Genomic DNA, 20430 nt, shown 5'->3' with positions numbered 1-20430 from the left:
TCTTCTTACCTCACCAGACTGGAAATCTTCTTTTCAAACATTTCCAAAGATTTCTTCTTTGAAATCTTTGCAGATTGCAAGATATAGAATAAGGAGAAAGTGGGAAGGAGGTAGAGACAGGAGATGTAGGGGCTAGGACTAGAAGAAGGCTTTGCAGAATGTGTAGGAGTGTTGGAGGAGCAGTTTGTGATGAGAGAAAAGTAAACGGGAAAGAGATGGGGTTTTAAGGGTTTCTATGGTCTATGTATTCACTCAAAATGTTAAAGAAACCCAAGCAAAAAATAATAATAATAATAACTATTTTAACAGTGCTTACTGGGTTTGAGCAGGTTTTCTTTGATGGCAGTTCTGCTCTAAAAATGGATAAGGAAGGAGGTTCCAAGATGGCCAAATAGGAACACCTCCAGTCTACAGCTCCCAGTGTGAGCGACACAGAAGATGGGAGATTTCTGCATTTCCAACTGAGGTACCAGGTTCATCTCACTGGGGCTTGTCGAACAGTGGGTACAGGACAGTGGGTGCAGCATATGGACCGTGAGCCGAAGCAGGGCAAGATATCAGGTCACCTGGGAAGCGCAAGGGGTCAGGGAATTCCTTTTCCTAGCTGTGACAAGGGAAGCCATGACAGATGGCAACCTAGAAAATCGGGTCACTCCCACCCTAATACTGTGCTTTTCCAATGGTCTTAACAAATGGCACACCAGGAGATTATATCCTGTGCCTGGCTCGGAGGGTCCCATGCCCATGGAGCCTTGTTCACTGCTAGCACTGCAGTCTGAGATCGAACTGCAAGGTGGCAGTGAGACTGGGGGAGGGGCATCCGCCATTGCTGAGGCTTGAGTAGGTAAACAAAGTGGCCTGGAAACTCGAACTGGGTGGAGCCCACCGCAGCTCAGGGAGGCTTGCCTGCCTCTGTAGACTCCACCTCTGGGGGCAGGACATAGCTGAACAAAAGGCAGCAGAAATTTCTGTAGACTTAAATGTCCCTGTCTGACAGCTTTGGAGACAGTAGTGGTTCTCCAAGCATGGAGTCTGAAATCTGAGAACGGACAGACTGCCTCCTCAAGTGGATCCCTGACTCCCGAGTAGCCTAACTGGGATGCACTTCCCAGTAGGGGCCAACTGACACCTCATATGGTCGAGTACCCCTCTGAGATGAAGCTTCCAGAGGAATGATCAGGCAGCAACATTTGCCGTTCTGCAATATTTGCGATTCTGCAACCTCCACTGGTGATACCCAGGCAAACAGGGTCTAGAGCGGACCTCCAGCAAACTCCAACAGACCTGCAGCTGAAGGTCCTGACTGTTAGAAGGAAAACTAACAAACAGAAAGACATCCACACCAAAACCCCATCTGTACGCCACCATCATCAAAAACCAAAGGCAGATAAAACCACCAAGATGGGGAGAAACCAGAGCAGAAAAGATGAAAATTCTAAAACTCAGAGCACCTCTTCTCCTCCAAAGGAATGCAGCTCCTCACCAGCAACGGAACAAAGCTGGACAGAGAATGACTTTGACGAGTTGAGAGAAGAAGGCTCCAGGAGATTGGTAATAACAAACTTCTCCAAGCTAAAGGAGGATGTCCAAACCCATTGCAAAGAAGCTAAAACCCTTAAAAAAAAGATTGGATGAATGGCTAACTAGAATAAACAGCACAGAGAAGGCCTTAAATGACCTGATGGAACTGAAAACCATGGCACGAGAACTACGTGGCACGTGCACAAGCTTCAGTAGCCAATTCAATCAACTAGAAGAAAGGGTATCAGTGATTGAAGATCAAATGAATGAAATGAAGTGAGAAGAGATGTTTAGAGAAAAAAGAGTAAAAAGAAATGAACAAAGCCTCCAAGTAATATGGGACTATGTGAAAAGACCAAATCGACGTCTGATTGGTGTACCTGAAAGTGACAGGGATAATGGAACCAAGTTGGAAAACATTCTTCAGAATATTATCCAGGAAAACTTCCCCAATCTAGCAAGGCAGGCCAACATTCAAATTCAGGAAATACAGAGAATGCCACAAAGATACTCCTCGAGAAAAGCAACTCCAAGACACATAATTGTCAGATTCACCGAAGTTGAAATGAGGGAAAAAATGTTAAGGGCAGCCAGAGAGAAAGATCGGGTTACCCACAAAGGGAAGCCCATCAGACTAACAGCAGATGTCTCGGCAGAAATTCTACAAGCCACAAGAGAGTGGGGGCCAATATTCAACATTCTTAAAGAAAAGAATTTTCAACCCAGAATTTCATATCCAGCCAAACTAAGCTTCATAAGTGAAGGAGAAATAAAATCCTTTACAGACAAGCAAATGCTGAGAGATTTTGTCACCACTAGGCCTGCCTTGCAAGAACTCCAGAAGGAAGCACTAAACATGGAAAGGAACAACCGGTACCAGTCACTGCAAAAACATGCCAAATTGTAAAGACCATCGATGCTAGGAAGAAATCGCATCAACGAATGAGCAAAATAACCAGCTAACATCATAATGACAGGATCAAATTCCCACATAACAATATTAACCTTAAATGTAAATGGGCTCAAAGATCCAATTAAAAGACACTGGCAAATTGCATAAAGAGTGAACACCTGTCAGTGTGCTGTATTCAGGAGACCCATCTCACATGCAGAGACACACATAGGCTCAAAATAAAGGGATGGAGGAAGATCTACCAAACAAATGGAAAGCAAAGAAAAGCAGGGGTTGCAATCCTAGTCTCTTTGATAAAACAGATTTTAAACCAACAAAGATCATCAGAAGAGACAAAGAAGGCCATTACATAATGGTAAAGGGATCAATTCAACAAGAAGAGCTAACTATCCTAAATATATATGCACCCAATACAGGAGCACCCAGATTCATAAAGCAAGTCCTTAGAGACCTACAAAGAGACTTAGACTCCCATACAATAATAATGGGAGACTTTGACACCCCACTGTCAACATTAGGCAGATCCATGAGACAGAAAGTTAACAAGGATATCCAGGAATTGAACTCAGCTCTGCACCAAGCAGACCTAATAGACATCTATAGAACTCTTCACCCCAAATCAACAGATTATACATTCTTTTCAGCACTACATCGCACTTATTCCAAAATAGACCACATAGTTGGAAGTAAAGCACTCCTCAGCAAATGTAAAAGAATGGAAATTATAACAAACTGTCTCTCAGACCACAGTGCAATCAAACTAGAACTCAGGATTAAGAAACTCACTAAAAACCGCTCAACTACATGAAAACTGAACAACCTACTCCTGAATGACTACTGGGTACATAACAAAATGAAGGCAGAAATAAAGATGTTCTTTGAAACCAATGAGAACAAAGATACAACATACCAGAATCTCTGGGACACATTTAAAGCAGTGTGTAGAGGGAAATTTATAGCACTAAATGCCCACAAGAGAAAACAGGAACAATCTAAAATTGACACCCTAACATTACAATTAAAAGAACTAGAGAAGCAAGGGCAAACACATTCAAAAGCTAGCAGAAGGCAAGAAATAACTAAGATCAGAGCGGAACTGAAGGAGGTAGAGACACAAAAACCCTCCAAAAAATCAATGAATCCAGGAGCTGGTTTTTGAAAAGCTCAACAAAATTGATAGCAAGACTAATAAAGAAGAAAAGAGAGAAGAATCAAATAGATGCAATAAAAAATGATAAAGGGGATATCACCACCAACCCCACAGAAATACAAACTACCATCAGAGAATACTATAAATACCTCTATGCAAATAAACTAGAAAATCTAGAAGAAATGGATAAATTCCTGGACACATACATTCTCCCGAGACTAAACCAGGAAGAAGTCGAATCCCTGAATAGACCAATAACAGGCTTTGAAATTGAGGCAGTAATTAAGAGCCTACCAACGAAAAAAAGTCCAGGACCAGAGAGATTCACAGCCGAATTCTACCAGAGGTACCAAGAGGAGCTGGTACCATTCCTTCTGAAACTATTCCAATCAATAGAAAAAGAGGGAATCCTCCCTAATTCATTTTATGATGCCAGCATCATCTTGATACCAAAGCCTGGCAGAGACACAACAAAAAAAGAATTTTAGACCAATATCCCTGAAGAACATCGATGCAAAAATCCTCAGTTAAATACTGGCAAACCGAATCCAGCAGCACATCAAAAAGCTTATCCACCATGATCAAGTGGGCTTCATCCCTGGGATGCAAGGCTGGTTCAACATATGCAAATCAATAAACATAATCCATCACATAAACAGAATCAAAGACAAAAACCACACGATTATCTTAATAGATGCAGAAAAGGCCTTTGACAAACTTCAACAGCCCTTCATGCTAAAAACTCTCAATGAATTAGGTACTGATGGGACGTATCTCAAAATAATAGGAGTTATTTATGACAAACCCACAGCCAATATCATACTGAATGGTCAAAAACTGGAGGCATTCCCTTTGAAAACTGGCACAAGACAGGGACGCCCTCTCTCACCACTCCTATTCAACATAGTGTTGGAAGTTCTGGCCAGGGCAGTCAGTCAGGAGAAAGAAATAAAGGGTATGCAATTAGGAAAACAGGAAGTCAAATTGTCCCTGTTTGCAGATGATATGACTATATATTTAGAAAACCCCATTGTCTCAGCCCAAAACCTCCTTAAGCTGATAAGCAACTTCAGCAAAGTCTCAGGATACAAAATCGGTGTGCAAAAGTCACAAGCATTACTACACACCAGCAACAGACAAACAGAGAGCCAAATCATGAATGAACTCCCATTCACAGTTGCTTCAAAGAGATTAAAATACCTAGGAATCCAACTCACAAGGGATGTGAAGGACCTCTTCAAGGAGAATTATGAACCACTGCTCAACAAAATAAAAGAGGACACAAACAAATGGAAGGATATTCCATGCTCATGGATTGGAAGAATCAATATCGTGAAAATAGGCATACTGCCCAAGGTAGTTTATAGATTCAATGCCATCCCCATCAAGCTACCAATGACTTTCTTCACAGAATTGGAAAAAACTACTTTAAAGTTCATATGGAACCAAAAAAGAGCCTGCATTGCCAAGACAATCCTAAGCCAAAAGAACAAAGCTGGAGGCATCACACTACCTGACTTCAAACTATACTACAAGGCTACAGTAACCAAAACAGTATGGCACTGGTACCAAAACAGAGATATAGACCAATGGAACAGAACAGAACCCTCATAAATAATACCACACAGGCTGGGCGCGGTGACTCAAGCCTGTAATCCCGGCACTTTGGGAGGCTGAGATGGCAAATCACGAGGTCAGGAGATCGAGACCATCCTGGCTAACACAGTGAAACCCCGTCTCCACTAAAAAATACAAAAAACTAGCTGGGTGAGGTGGCGGGCACCTGTAGTCCCAGCTACTCAGGAGGCTGAGGCAGGAGAATGGCGAGAACCTGGGAGGTCGAGCTTGCAGTGAGCTGAGATCTGGCCACCGCACTCCAGCCTGGGTGACAGAGCGAGACTCCGTCTCAAAAAAAAAAAATAATAATAATGATAATAATAATAAACCATCTGATCTTTGACAAACCTGACAAAAATAAGAAATGGGGAAAGGATTCCCTATTTAATAAATAGTGCTGGGAAAACTGGTTAGCCATATGTAGAAAGCTGAAACTGGATCCCTTCCTTACACCTTACACAAAAATTAATTCAAGATGGATTAAAGACTTAAATGTCAGACCTAAAACCATAAAAACCCTAGAAGAAAACCTAGGCAATACCATTCAGGACATAGACATGGGCAAGGACTTGATGTCTAAAACACCAAAAGCAACAGCAACAAAAGCCAAAATTGAGAAATGGGATCTAATTAAACTAAAGAGCTTCTGCACAGCAAAAGAAACTACCATCAGAGTGAACAGGCAACCTATAGAATGGGAGAAAATTTTTACAATCTACGCATCTGACAAAGGGCTAATATCCAGAATCTACAAAGAACTTAAATTTACAAGAAAAAAACCAAACAACCCCATCAAAAAGTGGGCAAAAATATAAACAGCCACTTCTCAAAAGAAGACATTTGTACAGCCAACAGACACATGAAAAACTGCTCATCATCACTGGCCATCAGAGAAATGCAAATCAAAACCATAATGAGATACCATCTTACACCACTTAGAATGGTGATCATTAAAAAGTCAGGAAACAACAGGTGCTGGAGAGGATATGGAGAAATAGGAACACAGGAGTTGGTCCTCCCCTGTTAGAGGACAGAGAGTAAGTGAATCAAATTCATCTTATTTGTTTTGCTTGGTCAGAATAACCTTTAAAAATTATTTCATCTGACAGAATACAAGGTAATATAAGGTTATTTTTAGTCACTTAAAAAAGTTGTACCACTTTCCTAAGTAGTGAAGGATACTTGTATTCTCCACAAGCAGAGTATGAGGACAGATGTGGCAATCACCACAGATCAAAATCATTAATGTCTTTTAAATCATGCATGGCCCCTTTCCTTCAAGGAGCTGAGTCTCTTTACAAAATCTTCATTGCCAAATAGACATGAATCTTTCCAAAACCCAAGGAGAAATGTGAAAGTGTGTGCTTTTTCTTTTTTCTTTTTCTTTCTTTCTTTTTTTTTTTTGAGACGGAATCTCATTCTTGTCACCCAGGCTGGAGTGGAATGGTGCAATCTCGGCTCACTGCAACCTCCACCTCCCTGGTTCAAGCTATTCTCATGCCCCAGCCACCTAAGTAGCTGGGATAACAGGTACTCGCCACGATGCCTGGCTAATTTTTTTGTATTTTTAGTAGGGACAGGGTTTCACCATGTTGGTCAAGCTGGTCTCAAACTCTTGATCTCAGGTGATCCACCTGCCTTAGACTCCCAAAGTACTGGGATTACAGGCGTGAGCCACCACACCCAGCCAAGTGTGTGCTTTTTAAACACAACTTAATTATTTGGGGGAAGCCATCACAGCTCACTTTCAGATGGAAGATGTAGAGAAGATGGCGATTCTCACTAATTTGCTCCACCAACACTTACTAAGCACTTTCTATGCATCAGGCACCGTGCTGTGTGTTAGGGACACAGAGATGAGAGAAATGAATACCATCTCTACTCTCAACAGACTTCCAGAAGAGTGAGAGGTCCTAGAATTACACACTGACTGATGAGGGCCACAAGACCACAGTACCAAGACCATGCACACCACAGGGGCACCTTGTGGAATAGATGGGGATGAAGGGAGACTGCACAGAGGTGGGTCTTGAGAACAAATAGAAGATAGGCCAAAAAGAACATTAAAGGCAGAAGCAGCAGCTCTGCCTTCCATAAATAAAGAAGACAGCCAGGCACAGTGGCTCAAGCCTGTAATCCCAGCATTTTGGGAGGCCAAGGAGGGCAGATCGCTTGGGCTCAGGAGTTAGAGACCAGCCTGGGCAACATGGCAAAACCACATCTCTACAAAAAATACAAAAACTTAGCCAGGCATGGAGGTGCGCACCTGTAATTCCAACTACTCAGGAGGCTGAGGTGGGAAGATTGCTTGGGCCCAGGAGGTGGAGGTTGTAGTGAGATCACGCCATGAGCTCCAGCTGGGGTGACAGAGCAAGATCTTGTCTCTAAATAAATAAATAAATAAATAAAGCACTTTAGGAAACTGGAAGGATTTCAGCATGATTGAAGTAGAGACACGTGGAGGCAAGAAGTGGTAGTCCTGTGAAGGGTATGGCCAGGGGGAGAGAGCAGGTGAGGTAGGACAAAGGCATGAGCAGGGAAAAGAGCAGAGAAGGGGCTCATGAAGCAGCCTCCCCAGCTCCCTGCCCAGCTATAATGGATCCAAATGCCTCTGGGGGACAGAGCCATTTCCCAGGTATGCCCTCTTCTTAGCAACAGCCCTGAGAGAGTTGCCACTTCGGAGTTCACAAAGCCTGTTCTCCGGTGTCTCAGGGACTCTAAGAAGCAGGAAAACTAGTCTCTTCCCATGTCCCCTCTCTAGAAAAAATTTACCCAGGAACCTGTGGCTTCCAAATGGGAGCAGGCCTTCTGACTACTGTAGGCCTTTACTTTTTATCAAGGCCAGCCACCTTCAGCCACCCAAAAGCGATGTTGCCCCCCACTATGGAATAACACCCTGCATTGCATCACCGTGGGAGCGTGCACCCATCGGGGCGACCAAACACGCAGTCTCTGACCTGTATCTCTTAGCCCATTGCTCCTGAGAGTTGTTTAGTAAATCCTCACATACATATTGACTCTCCTGAATTATTATTTAATGATAATGGATCGATGTTCAATAAATACAAACAATCATGATCATTACAATCGGGCTCTACAGTGAGAGAAAAACAAAGAAAAGAGAAACGAAGCAGAGAGGAGTAAGGGAACAGGAAGAATATGGAAGAAGTAAACATTAATATGAGCTTCTTGAGTGCTTACTAAATCACAGGTCCCAAGCTTATCACTTTATGTACCTTATCTTGTTTAATATTTTTGAGGGCTTCACTTGGTTTTGTTTTTTGGTTTCATTTTGAGACAGAGTGTCACTCTGTCACCCAGGCTGGAGTGCAGTGGCTCACTGCAGCCTTGACCTCCTGGGCTCAAGCAATCCTCCCTGCTTCAGCCTCCTGAATAGCTGGAACCACAGACACACATCACCACGCCTGATTAATTTTTCATTTTTATTAGAGGTGTGATCTCTCTATGTTGCCAGGCTGGTCTTGAACTCCTGAGTTCAAGCAATTCTCCCACCTCAGCCTCTCAAACGTTGGGCTTACAGGCATGAGCCACCGCAGAGGGTTTCATTTAATATTTATGGCAACCTATGATATACATTATTATTCTATTTAGCAAGTAAGGAAACCAAGGCTCAGAGAAGTTGAGTAACTCTCCTCCAGCCAAGGGATTGGTTTTCTGACCAAAGACCAGGGTTCTTATTTGTTACATTTAGCTTCTGGTAAGAGAGGGAGAGGTCTTAGGCTTCTCTGTAGAAGCTTTAGTAACAGTTCTTCCTTGAGAAGAAACAGCAGGAGATTCTGCCTTATGTTTTAATAACTAAAGATAAAAGTTTAAATCTTGCTTGGGACACTAAAAATACTCTGTGGACCCAGCCCCTGTTCAGTGATCCACGCCATTTTCCCTGGGCATTCTAGATCATCATCACTTCCCAGACCTGACCCCTCACTACCCTTGCTCTGATTATCCTGATCTTTGTTTATAAACCTTTTATATCCATGTTGAACAGCGACCTCCCAGGAATGACAAGTGTGTTTATACTTTTCAGGGTTCTTTGGCTTAGCAGGGAAGTCAAAGACTAGAATCTGTTGTCTAACATATGATACCACGATAAATCCCCAAATTCAGTATATGCTTTCCCATGGTGTAGGCTTTAAACTTCCCATTAGATACGAAAAAAACAAGTTTCAATAGAATTATCCATGAATGAGTAGTGAGTTGCTTTAAAAGCATTAACTCATAAATGCACTTTGGCTATTTGAGTGTCAAAAGCCCGATTAGAATATGCATTTAAAGATTAAGCATGAGTGTGTATGAAGACCCCTGCTTTTGCTGCACATAACCTAAGTATGTAGTTTTATGATTCATTCTCTGTACCTAGGAGGCAGATGTTCTGTCTTATTTAGCCCACAGATAAAATATTGTGGAGTAAGTAAGCAGTAATATATTTTAGAATAGGTTAATGAGGATCAAAAGTGTATATTAAAATGAGGAATATGTACCCCCATGTCACAATGTTTATAAACAGAAGGTCAGTTTGTATTTAAGTCCAATAAAATTAAATATACCAGGCTATTTTCTTTCATAATTAAAAAAAATTATTTTTAGGAGATCGAGACCATCCTGGCTAACATGGTGAAACCCCGTCTCTACTAAAAAAAAAATACAAAAAAATTAGCTGGGCGTGGTGGCGGGCGCCTGTAGTCCCAGCTACTCGGGAGACTGAGGCAGGAGAATGTCCTGAAGCTGGGAGGCAGAGATCCCACCACTGCACTCCAGCCTGGGAGACAGAGCAAGACTCTGTCGCAAAAGAAAAAAAAAACGTTATTTTTATAGATTTGGGGGTACAAGTGCAGTTTTGTGACATGGATATGCTGTGGAGTGGTGAAGTCTGGTCTTTTGGTGTAACCGTCACCCAAATAGTGTACCTCGTACCCATTAAGTAATTTCTCATCCATCGTCCTGCTCTCACCTTCCCACATTTCTGAGTCTCCAAAGTCTATTATTCCAGTCTCTGGGTCTATGCGTACACATTATTTAGCTCCCACTGATAAGTGAGAACATGCAGTATTTTAACTTTCTGTTTCCGAGTTACTTTACTTAAGATAATGGCCTCGAGTTCCATACATGTTGATGCAAAAGACATTATTTCACTCTTTTTATGGCCAAATAGTATTCCATGGAATTTGTATGTATACACCACATTTTCTTTATCCAATCATCTATTGATGGACATTTAGGTTAATTTCATACCTTTTGTATGGTGAATAGTGCTGCAATAAACATATGAGTGCGGGTATCTCTTTTATATGCTGATTTCTTTTGAGTAGATACCCAGTAGCAGGATTGCTGGAGAAAATGGTAGTTTTATTTTTAGTTCTTTGAGAAATCTCCACACTATTTTCTTTTCCATAGAGGTGGTATTAATCTACCTTCCCACCAACAGTGTATATGTGTTCCCTTTTCCTCCTTGCAGAATACAGGAGCTATGTGGAGAATTGATGGAAGGACATTCCAGACAGAGAGAACAGCAAACACAAAGGCCTCGAAGTGTGAGCCTGCTTGGCATATTTGAGGGAATTTGAGGATGAAATACTTGGTATTTAAATCTCAATCAGCCATAAATATGGTTTTTCATTCTTTTTATTTTTCATAGTTTTTCATTCTTTTAATTTTCTCATTAAGCAGAAAAATGTTTTTGTTTCAATCTATGTTAAAAACCCAAGTTTCCATCCAGGCACAGTGGCTTACATCTGTAATCCCACCACTTTGGGAGGCTGAGGCAGGTGGATTGCTTGAGCTCAGGAGTTCGAGACCAGTCTGGGCAACGTGGTGAAATCCAGTCTCTACAAAAAAATACAAAAATTAGCCGGGCACGGTGAGCATGCCTCTGGTCCCAGCTACCCAGGAGGCTGAGGTGGGAGAATCACTTGAGCCTAGAAGGTCAAGGCTACAGTGAGCCGTGATTGAGCCACTGCACTCCAGCCTGAGTGATAGGGTGAGACCTAGTCTCAAAAAAAAAAAAAAAAAAAAAAAAAAAAAATCCAAGTTTCCTACTCTCTATAAATACTACATAACCAACTCACTTTAATTTTTCATTCTTTTGTTAGTGCTTCCTCCATGCTAGGCACATGTAGACGCTGTTAGGGGCTAGGCACGTGTGGCGAACATTACAGACAGACACATTCCCACCTCCAAGGAATGTAGAGTGTTGAAGAATTTGCAATACCTCACAATCTTCATTTTCATAATCTAGCGTGGGCAGCTTTAGGAGCCAGGATTGAGAATTCAGTCGGAAAGAGAGATGGGAGAGCACTAGTGGAGAAGCAGGAGGGCCTCATGGGCAGACGGGCTCCAGCCTCAGAGGAGGGAGACAAGGAGGCAGGAGAGCAGACAAGCAGACCAACGGGTTCACAGACCACCAGGTTTGCGCCCTTGCAGGTAGGAATTCAAGCCAAGTACCTCAGGCAGCTGCAAGGGGCCTATGTGAAAGGCAGCAGACAACCATGGCAAGAAAGGAGCTGAAACAGCCTGTGTCTTGGCCACTGCACTCAAGGTTTGGTGTGGAGAGTTTTCAAGCATTATTGTCAGGGCCAAAGGACAACATCTCCATTTTTCTGTTGTGCTCAGGCCACAAGTTGAAAAGGCAAAGGCAGGATTGAACCACATTGCTCACCACAGAATTCGGGTGATGCCTGCTTGTTGAGTTGGATCGCCTGGTTCCTGACTCATTACCTGAATTGGACCCCATCCGCCTTCCAGCACTGTGCCCTCCTCACCTCCCAGGGGTGTCCTGGCACCGTCGTTCTCGTCTGCACTGCCAGTTGCCGCTTTCATCTGCACCCTCTTTCCTCAGCCTTCTGCTGAGTACTGACAAGTACCCTCATTGTAGAAAGTGCCAGAGCACAAAGCAATGACATTTCCAGTAAATCTCTCAGATAAGGTGGACTTCGAATGTGTTTCTTTCTTGCAGGAGAGTGCCTAGAAAAATCCAAAACATTTGGTCTTCATTTCAATTCAAATGTGAATAATCAAAATTTTTCATGATGGTTGTTTGTATTGGAGGATCTTTTTCCTTGAGTAGCTCTTTATCTATTTATGTTTTTAAAAGAGGCACACTTATACTTTCTTCCCCGTACATGGATACATAGGTCATACACCTTTTGTATGAGCAGTGAATCGTGTAACTCCATACATGAACATACCTAGTATACATTCATAACCATCCTTATCTGTGAAAGGACAACAGTATTCAAAACGTAAGCCAAAGTAGAATGTGAATGCTGGGCTCAGGACCTTATATATATTTTATAAAAGGTAAAAGAAATCTGGTAGCTGGGCCAGGCACCGTGGCTCACATCTGTAATCCCAGCACTTTGGGAGACTGAGGCGGGTGGATTACCTGAGGTCAGGAGTTTGAGACCAGCCTGGCTAACATGGTGAAACCCCATCTCTACTAAAAATACAAGAAATTGGCCGGGCATGGTGGCACATGCCTGTAATCCCAGCTACTTGGGAGGCTGAGGCAGGAGAATCTCTTGAACCTGGCAGGTGGAAGTTGCAGTGAACCGGGATCACACCACTGCACTCCGGTTTGGGCGACAGAGCCAGACCCTAAAAAAAAAAAAAAAAAAAAAAAAGGAAAGAAAGAAAGGAAGAAAGAAAGAAGAAAGAAATCTGGTAGCTGGCATTCATATAATTAGTTCCAGTATTTGAAGCCTATTGCTTGTTTCTCAGCTGTCTTGGCAACCTGGTGTACAGATAAACTCTCTCTGAGGAGATGAAACCCTTGGAAAGAAGGCCAGATGCTCACACTGACTTAATAAAACTATACTATTACAAGGAGGATTGCATTCACCTTGTTCTATCCTCCTAACTTTTTTTTTATTTAAGTATATTTTTATTTTGTGGGCTCAGAAAGTTTTTCTTGTTAATAACTTTTTTCAGTAATTATGTGTTTTTAAATAAACACATTATACTCCATGCAGAAAATGTGAGAAACATAGATATTCCCTTTACTTCTGAAAACCTTACCTTCTCAACCACCAGCTGAATGATGACGTGCATGGGATCAACCCTAGTGCAACACAAGCTTCACATAATTTATAGACAGGTTCCTTAACTTAGGGATGTGGCAAAGGATTTCTTGGGAATGACAGCTACATCTAGTTTATTAAACAAGTAACTTGGATGTAAATGTGTAGGTGATTCTGGATATGCTGCTTCTTTCTCATTCAGAAGTTGGTAGCAACACCTGGTCAGCCGTGGTGGCTCATTCCTGTATCCCAGCACTTTGGGAGGCCAAGGCAGGCAGATCATGAGATCAGGAGATCGAGACCATCCTGGCTAACACGGTGAAACCCCGTCTCTACTAAACATACAAAACATTAACCAGGTGTGGTGGTGGGCACCTATAGTCCCAGCTACTTGGGAGGCTGAGGCAGGAGAATGGCGTGAACCCGGGAGGCAGAGCTTGCAGTGAGCCAAGATCACGCCACTGTACTCCAACCTGGGCGACAGAGCGAGACTCCGTCTCAAAGAAAAAAAAGTCGGTGGCAACACATAGTGTGGTTGTGGGAATTGTATCAGCATTATCCAGCTTAGATTCCCTTCTTCCTGGCTTGGTGTTTTTATCCTTCCTGGCATGGAGTGTTAATTTCTTATTTTGGAGCACTAATATGCTTTGGGTGTTTGTTACCTCCAAATCTCATGTCGAAATACAATCCCCAATGATGGAGGTGGGGCCTGGTGTGAGGTGATTGGATCATGGGGGTGGATTCTTCATGAATGACTTAGTGCCATCCCCATGGTGATGAGTGAGTTCTCACTTGGTTAATTCATTCGAGATCTGGTTGTTTAAAAGAGTCTGGGACCTTCCCCTTCTCTCTCTTATTCCCACTCTGACCACATGATACACCTGATACTGCTTCATCTTCTGCCATTATTGGAAGCTTCCTGAGGTCCCAACCAGAAGCAGATGCTGGCACCATGCTTCGTGCACAGCCTGCAGAACCATGAGACAACTAAAACTCTTTTCTTTATAAATTTCTCAGCCTCAGGTACTTCTTCATAGTGATGCAAAAAATGACTAATACAGGGCCGTTATTACCAATCCCCCAAAATTTTCAGCCCTGACTTTTGACAAGTACAGACTATAAATATGTAATCATTTGCCTCTCTGGATCACTCTATACACCCTATTTTAAGAAAGACCATTGTACTTCCTATGCAAAACATATCTTAGGGAGCAGCACCAGAAGCGGCATTATATTTTATGTCCAATATCTTGTAGGTTCCATTTTATCTGCCCCCGTAGGCCTCCACTGAACATACTGCTGTCTCTACCTCAAACCCAACATCTAAACTTGAACTAAGCAACTGCTTCATAAAACTAGCTCCCCTGTTGATTTCCTACTTTGGTTACACATTTTCCCAGTCATTAGGCTTAAACTTGCAAAACCATCTTCAATGCTCCTTCTTGGTCCTCTGTCAGTCAACACGTCCCAACCACTTTGAATGTCATCACATCCATTGTACTGCTGCTCCATTTTGCTTCTAGAAAAATTATCACAGTTAGTGTCAAAATGTGGATTCAATAATGTGTCATTACGGGGGCTGAGTGCTAAAAGAGGAATAGTTTAGAGTTTCTGGTTTACTCAACTATATTAAAGATTCTTGTCTGGGAAACATTACACTTATTGTTGAAAAGTTGTTAAAATTTCCGTTGTTTGATTGTAGAAATATTCAGGTTTTTTCCTTCCTTTTTTTCTTTCTCCTTCTTAGTTTGATGGAGAAAAGAAGAGGGAGGGGAATTGCTTTTTTGATGTCCTGGAAGTGACAGAAAGGTTAACATTCTCTCTTTTACCTAGTTGGGCAAACGAAGATGGTGGCTTTAATAATTAGAAGCTGCAGTTTGGTTGATTACTAGGGCCTGGAACAGATGTACTATTAACTGGTCATCATAAGACTCAGGGCTTGTTGCTTACCTGAATTTCAGCAGCTCTCTTCACAGAGATGTTATGTCTTTTACTTTGTTCCAGAGTGTGCTTAGGGGGTTACCAAGTCAAATTGGCCAGCCCACAAACTGTTGAACTTTAGTCCACAAAGTAGTAGCTATAGAAACTGAAAGGGTCATTTAGAAAGGCCATGTTCAGTTAAAGACGTCTGTGGTTAACACCAAAAAAGAAAGAAGGAAAGCCCGTTGACCCTCAATCCACTCTATGAACAGTTTTACTTCTGTTTCTGAACAGTGAAGTGTAAACCATTTTCAAAGCAAAATGTCTCTGAACAAAAGAAGTTATAATGCAACCACAGCTGCCAAGGTCAGGCTGAGCTCTCCCTTTGGATAGGCAAATGATGTTTGATCCTATATACCTTTGACTAATGTGGCTTAAGTAATCAACACTTTTCTAAAAGTTCTTGTAAAAATATCATTCCCTAAAAGATTTCAGTTCTGACATTTATGAGGAACATCAGTTTCTAAAAGGAAATACAGTCACATTTGCTTTACAACACTTGTCACATGTTTAACCAGGGTAGATTTACAAGCTCAGTGTCTTAGGCACATGCTTTTAAAAGTCAAAGTTCAATCTTAAATCTATCCCAATGTGGATAAGAAAAGTGACCATATTTATAACCAACCACTGAAAAGCCAAGAGCAGACAGGAGACATGGGAAGAAGGAGAAAGCTAGTGAGAGTATGTGAAGTGGGGGGAGGGCATGAAATGAGAGTCAAGTCCTCATTCCTTCCCACAGCTCCCAAGATTCCTTCCATCAAAAACACACAAGCCCAGTGCCAAGCACAAGTGTGGGTGTGGATGTGGGCATGTAGGTTATGGCAGTGTGTCCAGAATATAGGAGGCTTTCCCTTTAGGATCTTGCAGTTTCATGAGGGAGACTGATGTAGATCACTAGTTGTGATGAAAAGCTGGCCTTGACAGATGTGTAAACAGCTTTCTGATACGTAGCAGAAGAGCAGGGGCAGAAAGTTTCCTTTCCCCTGGATGGAGCAGGGATGTTCTCATGGAGATGGTAAGACTTGAGCAGGGTCTCTAGTGATTAGTAGGATCAGGAAAGGTAGGAGATGAAAGAAAAGGAGTCAGCCAGACATGGTGACATAGGCTGTTCCCAGAGAACAGCAAATGAATCGCACTCTTAGGACACAATTTGCATAGGGAGTGTATTAGTCCATTTTCACACTGCTGAAAAAGATACCTGAGACTGGGCAATTTACAAAGGAAAGAGGTTTAATTGGACTTACAGTTCCACATGGCTGGAGAAGCCTCACAATCATGATGGAAAGCAAAGAGGAGCAAGTCACATCTTACGTGGATGGCAGCAGGCAAAGAGAGAATGAGGAAGTTGCAAAAGCAGAAACCCCTGATAAAACCATGAGATCTCGTGAGACTTATTCACTACCATGAGAACAGTATGGGGAAAACCGCCTCCATGATTCAATTATCTCCCACCAGGTCCCTCCCACAACACGTGGGAATTATGGGAGTACAATTCAAGATGAGATTTGGGTGGGGACACAGAGCTAAACCATATCATTCCACCCTGGTTCCTGCCAAATCTCATGTCCTCACATTTCAAAATCAATCATGCCTTCCCAACAGTTCCCCAAAGTCTTAACTCATTTCAGCATTAACTCAAAAGTCCACAGTCCAAAGTCTCATCTGAGAAAGGCAAGTCCCTTCCGCCCATGAGCCTGTAAAATCAAAAGGAAGTTAGTTATTTCCTAGATACAAAGGGGATACAGACATTGGGTAAATAGAGCCATTCCAAATGGGAGAAATTGGCCAAAACAAAAGGGCTACAGGCCCCAGGCAAATCTGAAATCCAAAGAGGCAGTCAAATCTTAGAGCTCCAAAGTTAACTCCTTTGATTCCATGTCACACATCCAGGTCACACTGATGAAAAGGTAGGTTCCCATAGTCTTGGGCAACTCTACCCCTGTGGCTTTGCAGGGTGCAGCCTCCCTCCTAGTCACTCTCATGGACTGGTGTTGAGAGTCTGCAGCTTTTCCAAGTGCATGGTGCAAGCTGCCAGTGGATCTACCATTCACAGTCTGGGGGATGGGGATGCTTTTCTCACAGCTCCACTACGCAGTGCCCCAGTAGGGACCCTGTGTGGGGGCTCTGACCCCACATTTCCCTTCTGCACTGCCCTAGCAGAGGTTCTCCATGAGAGCCCCACCCCTGCAGCAAACTTCTGCCTGGGTATCCAGGCATTTCCATACATCTTCTGAAATCTAGGTAGAGGTTTCAAAACCTCAATTCTTGACTTCTGTGCACCCACAGGCTCAACACAACATGAAAGCTGCCAAGGCTTGGGGCTTGCACCATCTGAAGCCATGGCCTAAGCTCTATGTTGGCCCCTTTCAGCCATGGTTGGAGCAGCTTGAACGCAGGGCATCAAGTCCCTTGGCTGCACACAGCTCGGGGATGCTGGACCTCGCCCATGAAACCACTTTTTCTTCCTATGCCTCCAGACCTGTGATGGGAGGAGCTGCCGTGAAGACCTCTGACATGCCCTAGAAATATTTTCCCCATTGCCTTAGGGATTAACATTCTGTGCCTCGTTACTTATGTAAATTTCTGCCTCATTGTCAGGCTGCAAATTTTCTAAACTTTTATGCTCTGTTTCCCTTTTAATACTGAATGTTTTTAACAGCACCCAAGTCACATCTTGAATGCTTTGCTATTTAGAAATTTCTTCGGCCAGATATCCTAAATCATCTCTCTCAAGTTCAAAGTTCTACAAGTCTCTAGGGCAGGGGCAAAATGCCACCAGTCTCTTTGCTAAAACATATCAAGAGTCACATTTGCTCTAGTTCCCAGTAAGTTCCTCATCTCCATCTGAGACCAACTCAGCCTGGATTTCATTGTCCATATCATTATCAGCATTTTCGTCAAAGCCATTCAACAAGTCTCTAGGGAGTTCCAAACTTTCCCACATTTTCCTGTCTTCTTCTGAGCCCTCCAAACTGTTCCAACCTCTGCCCCTTACCCAGTTCCAAAATTGCCTCCAGATTTTGGGGTATCTCTTCAGCAACAACCCACTTCACTGGTACAACTTTACTATATTAGTCCATTTTCATGCTGCTGATAAAGACATACCTGAGACTGGGCAATTTACAAAGGAAGGGGTTTAACTGGACTTACAGTTCCACGTGGCTTGGGAAGCCTCACAATCATGGCAGAAGGTAAAGAGGAGCAAGTCACATCTTATGTGGATAACAGCAGGCAAAGAGAGAATGAGGAAGATGCAAAAGCAGAAACCCCTGATAAAACCATCAGATCTCATAAGACTTATTCACTATGACGAGAACAGTATGGGGGAAACCATCGCCATGATTTAATTATCTCCCACCAGGTCCCTCCCACAACATGTGGGAATTACGGGAGTATAATTCAAGATAAGATTTGGGTGGGGACACAGCCAAACCATATCAGAGAGTGTTTGTCTCAGCCTGCGATATAATTTGTATATTTGTCCCCACCCAAATCTCATGTTCAATTGTAAACCCTAATGTTGGAGGTGGGTCCTGGCGGGAAGTGATTGAATCACAGGGGTAGATTTCTCATGAATGGATTAGCACCATCCCCTTGGTGCTATTCTTGTGATAGTGAGTGAGTTGTCATGAGATCTTGTCATTTAGAACTGTGTGGGACCTCCCTGCCAACTCTCTCTCTTGTTCCTGCTTTTACCATGTGAAATGCATGCTCCTACTTTACTTACTGCCATGACTGTAAGCTTCCTAAGGCCTCAGCACAAGGTGAGCAGACATCAGCACCATGCTTCTCATGAGGCCTGTAGAACTGTGAGGCAATTAAATCTCTTTTCTTTATAAATTACCCAGTCTCAGGTATTTCTTTATAGCAATGCAAGAATGGCCTAATATAGTATATTTATGCTGCTATAACAAAATGCCCGAGATGCAGTAATTTATAAAGAACATACATTTATTTTCTCACAATTCTGGAGACTAGGAAGTCCAAAATCAAGGTGCTGCTGGTTCAGTTGTCTGGTGAAGGCTGCTCTCTGCTTCCAGGATGGTGCACTGTGGTTGCATCCCCAGAAGGGAGAAACACTATGTCCTCACATGGCAGAAGGTGGAAGGGCAAGAGAAGCAAACACTGTGTGAAACCTCTTTTTTAAAATTAATTAATTATTATTATTATTATTATTTTTGAGATGGAGTCTCACTCTGTCTCCCAGGCTGGAGTACAGTGGTGCGATCTCAGCTCACTGCAACCTCCACTTCCTGGGTTCAAGTCAGATTCTCTGGCCTTAGCCTCCCGAGTAGCTGGGACAACAGGCATGTGCCACCACACCTGGCTAATGTTTGTATTTTTAGTAGAGACAGAGTTTTGCCATGTTAGCCAGGTGGTCTCAAACTCCTGACCTCAAGTGATCCACCTGCCTCGGCTTCCCAAAGTGCTGGGATTACAGGCGTGAGCCACCATGCCTGGCCTGAAGCCTCTTTCATAAGGGCCTTCATCCCATTCATGAGAGGAAGAGCTCTCATGACCCAATCACCTCTTAAAGGCCCTACCTCTTAACACTATCACATTGTCCTTAAGCTTCAACTCCTGAATTTTGGAAGAGACATATTCAAACCACAGCATTCCACTCTGGCTCCCCTAAATTCATGTCTCTCTCACGTGCAAAATATATTCATTCCATCCCTCAAAGTCTTAACTCATTCCAGCATCAACTCAAAAGTTTAAAGTCTAGAGTCTTATCTAAACCAGATATAGATAATACTCAAGGCACAATTCACCCTGAGACAAAGTTCCTTCCAGCTGTGAGCCTGCAAAACCAAACAGGTTATGTGCTTCCAAAATACAATTTGGACATTTCTATTCCACAAAGGAGAAATTGGGAAGAATAAGGGGTGACAGATTCCAAGTAAGACCAAAACCCAACAAGGCAAACAACATTAAATCTTGAGGCTAGAGAATAATCTTCTTAGACACCATGTTCTGGATTCTGGACACACTGGGACAGGGGTTAAACCTCCAAGTCTCTTGGCAGCCTTGTGTCCATGGTTTTGCTGGACACTACACACACTAAAGTGCTCACAGGTTGGAGTCAGGTGCCTGTGGCTCTCTTAGGCGGGTGTTGCACACTGGTGGCTCCACAGGTCTGGAGTCTTGGGGACAGCCCTGTTCCCATGGCTCCACTGAGCCCTGCCTTAGAGGCAGCTTTCTGCAGTGGCCCTCCC

General features: G+C 42.9%; 1 long non-coding RNA gene across 1 annotated transcript; it reads right to left on the bottom strand.

Moving 5' to 3' along the window:
• Positions 1–10823: 10823 nt before the first annotated feature.
• LOC123575212 (uncharacterized) lies at positions 10824–16555 on the bottom strand. Its single transcript, XR_006700404.3, has 4 exons — positions 16459–16555; positions 15185–15320; positions 11978–12812; positions 10824–11044 (listed from the first exon to the last, which is right to left on the bottom strand). It is a non-coding gene; the product is annotated as an uncharacterized lncRNA (long non-coding RNA).
• Positions 16556–20430: the final 3875 nt, after the last annotated feature.

This window comes from Macaca fascicularis, chromosome 8 (genome assembly GCF_037993035.2).
Source record: "Macaca fascicularis isolate 582-1 chromosome 8, T2T-MFA8v1.1".
NCBI lineage: Eukaryota > Metazoa > Chordata > Mammalia > Primates > Cercopithecidae > Macaca > Macaca fascicularis.
Note: the sequence above shows the minus strand (reverse complement) of the source record. Positions and strands in the feature narration are given on the sequence as shown.